This window comes from Limulus polyphemus, unplaced genomic scaffold (assembly GCF_000517525.1).
Source record: "Limulus polyphemus unplaced genomic scaffold, Limulus_polyphemus-2.1.2 Scaffold1499, whole genome shotgun sequence".
NCBI classification, from domain to species: Eukaryota; Metazoa; Arthropoda; class Merostomata; order Xiphosura; family Limulidae; genus Limulus; species Limulus polyphemus.
This window is the reverse complement of record NW_013667109.1, coordinates 147,776-158,893: the sequence shown is the minus strand read 5'-3', so window position 1 is coordinate 158,893 and position 11,118 is coordinate 147,776. Positions and strand designations below refer to the sequence as shown.

Below are 11,118 nucleotides of genomic sequence, written 5' to 3'. Positions count from 1 at the left end.
TACTCAGGTTTTAACCCACAGTCTGGACCATGTCAGTGAAGTTTTAACTAGTGGTTGATAATATGATACTCAGGTTTTAACCCACAGTCTGGACCATGTCAGTGAAGTTTTAACTAGTGGTTGATAATATGTTAGTCAGGTTTTAACCCACAGTCTGGACCATGTCAGTGAAGTTTTAACTAGTGGTTGATAATATGTTAGTCAGGTTTTAACCCACAGTCTGGACCATGTCAGCGAAGTTTTAACTAGTGGTCGATAATATGTTAGTCAGGTTTTAACCCACAGTCTGGACCATGTCAGTGAAGTTTTAACTAGTGGTTGATAATATGTTAGTCAGGTTTTAACCCACAGTCTGAACCATGTCAGTGAAGTTTTCATTAGTGGTCGATAATATGTTAGTCCGGTTTTAACCCACAGTCTGAACCATTTCAGTGAAGTTTTAACTAGTGGTCGATAATACGTTATTCAGGTTTTAACCCACAGTTGGGAAGATGCTGGTCAAGTTTTAACTAACAGTCGTTAAGTCAGGAAGAGTATTGAGTTGGATATAAATTAAAAACAGAAATAGTTAACCTTATTTATCAAAACCTATTCACATATCAAAAATTTTAGATTGATTTGTTCGCTTTGAATTTCACGGAAAGCTATACGAGGGCTAGATGTGCTCGTCGCCCATAATTTAGCAGTGAAACACTAGAGGGAATACGCCACCTATCGCCAACTCTTTTATCAACGAATAGTGGGATTGACCATCACTTATAACGCCCCCCACTGCTGAAAGGGGGAGCATGTTCGATGATGAGGATTCGAACGCGTGACCCTCAGATTGTGAGTCGAGCTCCTTAACCACCAGGCCATGCCAGGTCCCAACGACTTAGAACTAAACGTATTTCATGTTAAATATATTGATAACTTTCAGTAGGGGTAAAAGAGAGTTTGGAATAGCGGAAGATCAGAGGCAGAAGTATGGATGTCGAACAGTTTTAATCATGTCCAATTACTCTGAAGATTTGTTTGTAGTTAAACACAAAGCTACACAAAGGGCTATCTGTGCCCTGCCCACCACGGGTATCGAAACCCGTATTCTAGCGTTGTAAGTTCGCAGACATACCGCTGTGACACTGGGAGGGGGACAGAAGTTTGGATGTCGAACAGTTTTGATCATGTCCAATTACACTAAAGATTTGTTTGTAGTTAAGCACAAAGCTACACAAAGGGCTATCTGTGCCCTGCCCACCACGGGTATCGAAACCCGGATTCTAGCGTTGTAAATTCGCAGACATACTGCTATGCCACTGGGGGGGGGGGGCAGAAGTATGGATGTCGAAAAGTTTTAATCATGTCCAATTACAGTAAAGATTTGTTTGTAGTTAAGCAGGAAGGACTATCTGTGCTCTGCCCACCACGGGTATCGAAACCCGGTTTCTAGTTGTGTATGACAAGTAACATTATACTTTATCTCAAGATTTGTGTGGCCATATTTTTCCCCGAACCCGCTTGGTGTTGTTTCTTCATTAGTTATCATTTTCGCTAATGTATTTTCGATTAAATAAGATAAGATTTACCAAAAATAATTATAACTAGACATCCTTATAATTTTTGCGATTTTAATTAGATGAGAAATGGAAGGCATGGGTCAGCAAACATAGATTTTTTTTTAAAACTCCTCAAAATGCCAAGAAAGGCTCCCGCAAATCTTCGCACGACTGACTGAGTAATTAATTCATTTTATTGATCCTTTAAGAAAAAAATTTCGGCGACAGAAATGGTCACTAATTTATTCTAAGTTTCTCCCCAAAGAAAGTCTGTATTAGGTTCTACTGGCAAGATGTCTTTATTCATTCAAAGAGGCCAGGTAACCTATATTAGGCCTAACGTTATCATTATCTGTTCGGAATTTTATTAATTTTTCGAAAGTATTCGTATATTGTTCGGGAATATCAGTAACTGTTCTGGAGTATTTAGGCCTAATAATTGTTTGGAAGTTTCGTTAAGTGATCTGGAGTAACCATTAACTGTTAGTTTGTTTGTTGAATTTCTCGCAAAGTTACACGAGGACTATCTGCGCTAGCCGTCCCTAATTTTGGATTAATAGACTAGAGGAATCTAGTCAACACAACTCACCGCCAACTCTTGGGTTACTCTTTACCAACAAATAATGAAATTGACCGTCACATTATAATACCCCTACGGCCAAAAGGACAAGCATATTCGACGAGATGTTTCGATCCCGTGACCCACAGATTGCGAGTCGAGCACCCTAACTATCAGGACATGCCAGGCCATTAAGCGTTGGAGATTATTCGTTAACTGCTTGGGTGTATTGTTAAGTGTTCGGAAGTATTGTTATTTATTCGGGAGTATAATTAAACTACATATGAGTATTAACTGTTCAGGAGATTTGCTAACTGTTCGGAAGTATTGTTGTTTTTTAGGTATCCAGTTTTTTTACTAACATAGCAGAATTGCTCTCTTATTTCTACAGTATGAAAGCGGTAACCATCACAAAAACTGAAGACATACGTCATGAATACACTCCACCAATCAGAACCAAGGATAAACAACCAATCACAACAAATTTCCAAACGTCGTCCTCTACACTTTCCACTTTACTCATCATGGAATAGTCGACCTAATCAATCTATAAAAAGAGCAAATGTACAACGTTTCGACAAGGTTTTGATGACGACAAAACCTTGTCGAAACGTTGTACATTTGCTGTTGTGTTAAACTTATATTAAAGTTTTTCTTCATTACCCATTCAAGCCGTCTACAGCCATTATTAGTCTCAAAGTTGGTTCCTCGTCATCGAATATGGTCCATTTGAAGGATGAACTCTCTACCATACAAGAAGTGGAAGTAATATCTAATATAGTTACAGCTGCAAGTAGTTTTTATTATATCATACAGTGTCAGCATTCAGGTAAGCTCAGCATATGCAGTCATGCACTCCACTCTGTCCTACACCTGTAACAAGATTGTGCTATCTACATCCAGGATGAACAATCTTGATGAGGATATGCCAACACTGGTGCTTAAAACATCTCTCTCATTGCAGCCCTCTCAGAATAAGTTACATCAACTGTTCAGAACTTGTGGGGGGTATTTCAGATCAAATGGCATGATGTAGAATTAATACATTCTTCTTGAAAGATGAAATCACTCTTAAGTCTACTTTCATCATCCAGTTCCATTTGCCAATACCAAGAATTCAGGTCTAACATGCTAAACCAGCAGGTGCTTTTTAATGTATCTAGAAATTTGTCTACTTATTGTAAAGGAAATGTGTTGATGTGCATCGCCAAGTTTCAACTGTCCAAAGTTCACACAAAGCTTTGACATTCCTTTCAACTGTCCAAAGTTCACACAAAGCTTTGACATTCCTTTCAACTGTCCAAGGTTCACACAAAGCTTTGACATTCCTTTCAACTGTCCAAGGTTCACACAAAGCTTTGACATTCCTTTCAACTGTCCAAAGTTCACACAAAGCTTTGACATTCCTTTCAGCTGTCCAAGGTTCACACAAAGCTTTGACATTCCTTCTATCTTTTTGACAACCACCACTGGAGACTATAAAGTGATCTACATTTTTTAGTGTACACAGAAAATATTCTGACCCAAAAGTTTACAGAGAAACTGGATTCTGTTGGCCATAATGTCAAAATAAACAGGACTTGATTTAATCAGAAAAATAACTGGAAATCTCTTTGTTTTAAGCTTTATACAAATATAAATACTGTAAGTCAGAAGGAAGAAAAGTAACGTTCATGTAATAAGCAATTATATTTTCTTACTTGGCATTTAAATCATGGTTACAATTTTCTGGCTTTACTAATTATTACATATATTTACTTTCACCTGATGTAAGAAAAACAAATAACTCTTCAGTTATACAAGTCTGCTTGGGTCTACTTGATGGCGCTGTCCACCATGGTAAACACCATGTGACATTCTTAAGTGCTTAGTCAAACTTTCTGGATGGCTGTAGACTTTTTCACAAAGAAAACAACGAGAAATGCTTCTTTCTCCATGAAGGATCCTCACGTGTCTCCTCATAGCTGAAGAACAGGAAAATTCTGTTTGACAAAACGGGCAACTTGTTCGTTTACCTGTGGATAAATGAAGAAATAATCATATAAAAGTAATGAAAGAAGAGTTTTGTTTTCCACCCTTCATAATCACATCAAATTAATGAAAAAAATGATTTTTTTAATGCTAATCCTTCCCTTTTGGGTCTCGTTATTTTTATTTCATGCTTGATTCAAAACCTCTGGGAGCAGAAAAAGGTTCTGATTTGGAAACGGCACTATTTAATATACATATATCACTACGCTGAATTTTAGATACACACAGCTACATAATATAACAGTTAATGAAACCATAAGTATCCACAAAATAAAATATACTGTGGATTTCCTACAGTGTTTGTTTTTGTGTTAAATAACTGAATACACTGTAACATGCAATTTTGAACTAATAAAATTAAACCTCTACTAATAAGTACTACTTTTCAAAATGTAAATAAATCTTAAAAACAAGTAATTGTTCAATTAAAGTCCCATTTTTTACACCAGTGTTTTTTAAACTCTAGGGGTGTTGTGTAATTTCGGTAAAATATTGTAAACAAATGTATATATAAATTACTACATCACATATTTGAAAAGTTTTATGTGTACTAAAAGAAAAATTAAAGCTCCCATATTTCATATACCCCCCCCCCCCCGACATGCCACTGTCAACTGGTTCGCAAAGTGTTAAGGGTGATGTGGAAATTGTAGACTACGTATAGGAGTGTCTTGAGCACAAATAGGTTGACAAACTCTGCTTTAAACTCTAGTTTCAGGCCTGTAGGACTAACCATCATACTACGTCAAACCTTGGCTTCCGCTTTACAAAACTACTGTTCAATTCCTGGCTTCACAGCTACGTGACCAACCATTTGCATATGTATAGGCTCAGAACTGAAAAACTAACAGAATTCTTTCTTCAAACCTTGATTCTGTTTCTGTATAACTAACAGCACAAGATCTTTAATCCTGGTTTAAAAGGTATAGGATGATACTGCATCTCTAATTCTAGTTTCAGGTCGGTAACATACATTTTCTTAGGTATACTTAGATACAAAATTACAATAAATATTTGTTTCAGATATCCAAACAAGGGCTACCTACATTAATTATCTATAATTTTTAACCTAAAAGAGAGAGGAGCTGGTCAAGAATACTCACAGCCAACTCTTGGGCTACTGTAATGAAATAGTGAACTTTGACCATAACCTTTATACCATGCACCTATAGTCCCACAATGAGAAATGTGATTTTTCTTTTATATAAATTAATCAATAAAAAATGTAATGTTATATCTAATAGTTTTAAAACATTAAAAATATTTCCCAATTTTCAAGGCTGTGTCCTGTTCCTGCATTATATGATTAGATTCGTATACTCAAGTTTTGTACAAAATCCAGTGAAACAAATTTCAGCTGTACACTTTCCTCTGTGATTTTTCTTAAAACCAAAATTATGTAATGAAACATTGTTTTGTTGAATAACTTTCATTTACAGAATATTCACACACAACAAATTCATTTTATAAACAATGGTAGTTTTCATATTTAGACACTTTTCCTTGTAGTATAACTATTATTTGTTTACTGTGTATTGTATTTAAACTATGACAGGTATTAGATCAAAAAAACTATTTCTACAAGTGCAGTATAAAAAAAAATTTGCTTTTAAAAATTATCAAGTAACAGTTTATTGCAATCATTAGATTTCATTAGGTTTCTGTTTGGTTGTTTTTAGTACAAAGTTACACAATAAGTATCTGTACTCTTTAGAACATGGGGAATTGATCCCCAGATTGTACCACTGATCCATGAGGGGATGATTTTACTAAGAAATAATAATAAGAATGCTTTAGAAATTAAAAAAAAACTCTTATAATCTAATTTAAATACAATGATGAAACTTACTGCTACTATTACTATTTTTCTATTAATGGTAAAAAATCCAAGAAACATTTTATTAGTTTCAAAAACTTTGAGAGCTGAACACTTATGATGATGTTTCTAAACTGCTAGTTTAAAATATAAACTAACATTGGAACTAACTGAAAATCAATAACAAAAAAAACATAAAAATTAATTAATGATGCTTTTAAAGCTGCATGAATTATCAGTCCTAAATTTTTTTAGACCAAGGCTTTTCTATATTGGATTCAAGATCACGTATTTAAAAAACATATTTAAATTATAACAACCTACAGAAAGAAGAGGGTTGTTATAATTATAAAAATATTTTATTGAGCACAGAACTGAAATTAATAAATTCTTATCATAATACAGTCAAAAAACTTACTCACCTAGTGTACTAGCATTGTTTAACCATGAAAAATTTGTAACAGGTTATTTTAGATGTAAAGGCCACAGACATAATTCTTTGGGAAACTTTTATTAATGGTCATTTTGAAGTCTACATTTACAAGAATAATTAGTATCTCAAACTACACAATTTTGCTCATCTAGAAATAGCTTGTGCGAAGATGGTGCCCAAATATTTGATGCACTGTTCGTCTATGCTTGGAATAACTTTCTGGGTGATGATAGACTTTTCCACAGAGCGAACATTCAAAAACTTGCTTCTTTCCATGAACAGTTCGTTTATGTCTATTCAATCCCGAAGCCCACGCAAACTCTTCATTACAAAGGTGACAAATGAACTTGCCTCCTACGAGTGGATGAGGAGGATAAACATAAATCTTTTGCTCGGTCATCGTTAATGACTTTAGTAACTGTAACATACACAACTTGTAAGTACCAAACTATAGTTATGGCAATTAATCAATACAGAGGACTGCTATGTATATTGTATTGTAACCTTAAATATATAACATACATTTATATTAAATTTTACTTCAAAAAGAATTATAGATACAAATTTATAAAACAAACTTCACATTACATGATACACTGACACCTTTTACTAACAGAGTAAAATTATTATTTTTTTTTTATTTTCTGTACATACGGTTTGTAGCTTAAGTTCTTAACAACTGAGAAACAATTAACAATGAGAAAACTTACACTGGTGTAGAAATATTGGTCATTCAAGTAAAACAATCACTTAAACAAAATGGGAAGAAATGAGTAAATAACAAACTTTTAGTTAATACAAAATAAGAATAATTTTTTTTCCTGCATAAAAGGTCTAAAAATATGGTTCACTTTATAGCTAAATGACCTTAGCCCAGATAACTGAGTAACTTGCAAGAAAGACACTGAAGAATAAAAAGAATTGAATAAAATATCTAACCCATCTTTCACTGGAGCCATCAAAAGTAAGGATGACTAGACATATTTTTAAGTTGAAGATGTTAAGAACAGATTGGTGGAGCATGTAAATTTTATAATGACGTAAAAAAAAATGGTAGAACCAATTAACAATGGTTTATCAATTATGGAAAGGGAGTTACTGAAAGTTATTAGAAGTTTAAAAATTTGAAACGTTTGTGGCACAGACAAGATTCCAGCACAATATTTAGGGGACATGAAAATTCTAGGAATTAAAAATGCAACTTGTAACTTGTTTTATAGAGGATAGACTTTAAAATGTCTGTTTTTTGTGTCAATTCCAAAGAAACCTGAAGTTATGGAGTGTGGCTAATACAAAATTATCAGCTTGATCAGAGAAACGTGATTGAGAATGAGCTGTAAGAAGATCAGAATGGTTTTAAAAGAGGTCAGGTAATGTGATAGAGCATATTCAGTCTTAGGATGTTAAATGAAAGAGCCACAAAAGTGCAAAGAAATCTTTAGGTATGATTAACAGACTTTGAAAAAGCTTTGACAAGGTTAACCATGAGAAGTTAATGGAGATCAGGCCGCAGATTAGGGAGATATCAAAATGATGAAGAATTTATATTGGATTAATTGACAGAGAATTAAGTAGTTGGTTTTCCATAAGGTATAAAACAAGGATGTGTGTGCTATCACTGACATTATATAATTTGTATGCCTAGTAGTTGAGGAAAGAGGTAATTATTAATACAGGATGAATCAATGTTAACAAAACCAGAATTTCTGTAATAATAGATGATTATACAGCATTTGCAGACGAATCTGAAGAAGACACACAATTGTTACTTAATTGGCTTATTGATAACAGGAAAGACTATGGACTTGGAATAATCATCAACAAAATTAAGACGAGAATTTCATGATCTGAAAAAGATTGCAGAATATGCATCAAAGTAGAAGGTAAAAAGATTTGAAACAAGTAGAGAAGGGATGATAAATGACAGTTGAAGAAAAAGACTACTAAAATATCATCAGTCCTAATCTATAGGGTTGAAATAAGGTGTTATAGCAATTGTTCAAGTTTTTCTTTTTCTCAATAGTTTACTAATTAAAAGAAACTGACAAAAGACTGACTTATTGCCAGGCAACAAAAATACTGTTTAATTATCAGATCAATAACATACTCTTAAAGCAGTAAAAGTGTTTTGAAATTCTCCAGAATCTTTAATTTGGGGTTAATTTTGAAAAACAATGTGTGAAATATACATAAGTAATAAAAATTTACTTCTGTTTGTTGAATCTCACTCAAAGCTACTCGTGGGTGAACTGCACGAGCAATCCCAAATTTTGAAGTGAGAGACTATTACATTTTAATGCCCCCACAGCTGAATGGATGAGCATGCTTGATGATGGATTTCTATCCCGCAACCTGCAGACTGCGAGTGAAATGTCCTTACCAGCAAGCCATGCCAAGCCCAGTTAAAATTTAAAAGCAGAATTTATTCACTAAGTTATTCAAAAGTGTCATTAGTATAACAAAAAATTTGTTTTATCAGTTAGAAATAAAAGTTTATATACAAAGGAAAAAATATTTTAGTTCTGATATCAAAGTAACACAGTAGCCCACTTAAGTGATTTTGAAGAATCATAAATACTTAACAGTAGATTACAAAATTATCTTAAATGATAAAAATCCATTTTCCATGTCCTTTTTGTTTTAATAAATCTAAATTTTAGCATTACAACAACAATCATATATCCTATCAAAATTATTAATAACTAGAGATGTAACAAAATCCTCAACTTTCATTGTATGAGGTCATTATTAATCACACGTTTAATGGTGAAATTCTAGATAACGACATGATTACACAATTTGTTTGACGCATACACAAGTTCAGCTAGGAAATAATATTACTAATCGGGAAATAATCTTTCATTAACGCTTTTAAGCTTGTGTACAAATCATAAAAATATCCTCAATGCACAAAAATTTTGTTGTCCACAAATATTATATTTTCTACCTACATCAAGACACTAGTAGCATCATTATAAAATCTGTAAAAGGCAGGTGAATAATGCAGATCATTCATAGGTTCTTGCTTACATGATATATTAATATAAGATACAAACAATTTGAGAAAAAACCAACAACAAAAAGATGATACACTGTACTAAGTTACTAGAGTTGTAAAAAATTAACAAGAGAAACTCTTGAAATTTACTGACACATGCATGTTTTCACAATCAGGCATTTCACAGTCAGAGTTTTAGTTTTTTCTATTGAGAAGCGAGTGATTCTTTCTGTTAATAAGGGAAATTGTGTTCTCCTCAATTACAGAACTTAGTAGTAATTTCATATTTAAATTTTTTTTTTTACTCCAAATATATTTTATTTTTATGAAACTTAAACTTTTGTTTCTTAAGTTCTGAAAATCAAAGCAGTATAATGTGTTGTTACTTTCTGAAGTTACTTTATTATACTGAATTCTTTCAGTTTTTTTTTCTTTTTTTGGGGTGTGTGTATGTAATTTAAAATTGGTTAGCCATATTTCTTTCTCCCATCAATTATATATAAGCATATTATATATCTAAACATCTGCAATGTTCAATTAGTTAGATATTTTGGTGTCTAGATACTACAAATAGATACTTTTCATGAATCTCTTGTCCATACGGATACAATATTTTCCCAATGTAACAGGTATGGTGCCAACTAGTCTACTGGAACTTTCTTCTAGCTTCTAAGCATAGTAGCATGTTTTGCAGTAATAACCCCCTTCTGTGATTTGCCCAAAATAATTCGGGTGCCATGATCCCTTGAAAAACATATTTGCCCAAGTTAATCTGGGAAAACAATTTCTCAACATATTTTAAATTATTTGTCCAAATTGATTTGCATTAAAGCCTAACACAGAAAGGGGTTAAAGAGTGGGAGCCCTGCTTGTCGTAATACACAGTCATCATGTATTTTAAATAAGCACAATTCAAATAACAATCTTAGTGGGTGATCAGGTGTGTAAAGCATTGTGTCACACCACCAGGTGCCACATTCCCTTAAAGGGCTTATAATGGCCACTCACTCATGTGGAACTGTATATTGTTGTGTAAATCTAAATCCTTATGATCTTTCAGAAAAACAATGACAAAGTAACTAGTTTAATACTACAGTAAAATGAAATGGTGGCTCATGTATGTGGCCCATATTCAATAAATATGGCCACATGTGCTATCCGATTCTAAAATATCCAAAATCGAATCAAAACTACTATTTGTCTCATCTTTATCTAGATATTATTCAAATACTTTATATACATTTTGTAATTATTGTTAAACTTCAAAATGTAATTTGCATATCAGTTCAGTTAATCAGCAAATGTAATACATTTATTACATTATTAGATGGTTTGTTTTTGTTTCTTGGCCAAAGATGCACAATGAGCTACCTGCTTCTGTTCTCCACAAGGACTGTGGAAGCTTACCTCCGTGCCACTAGGTGGACAAATTAGTACTTGAAATTCATTATTTTGGTATCTTTGTTTGCAAACAAATCTACAAACAGTATACAAAAACTACACAACACATAAATACAGATGACATATATTAGCAGAGATAAAGCAATTTCTAATACTAGAATATTAGAAAAATTAACTTTTTACTAAACTAAATTTCAAACTCATCATAACACTCAAACTAAAATTATCTAATCAATTTAAAAGCATAATTTGTTGAGATTGAACAAACTGACTTGACAAAACCATTCCACTGGAACACATACTGCTTGTTCGTTCAGCTGTTGATGAGCAGTTTCACACTATTCC

At 33.1% G+C, this 11,118-nt stretch overlaps 1 long non-coding RNA gene across 2 annotated transcripts in view; it reads right to left on the bottom strand.

The window, feature by feature from the left end:
- Positions 1–3,641: 3,641 nt before the first annotated feature.
- The window catches only part of LOC111086863, a 14,499-nt gene continuing 7,022 nt past the window's right edge, over positions 3,642–11,118 (bottom strand). For both annotated transcript variants that reach the window (XR_002611591.1, XR_002611590.1), the window contains one exon: positions 3,642–6,728. This is a non-coding gene — a long non-coding RNA (uncharacterized LOC111086863). The remainder of the gene's footprint in view (positions 6,729–11,118) is intronic.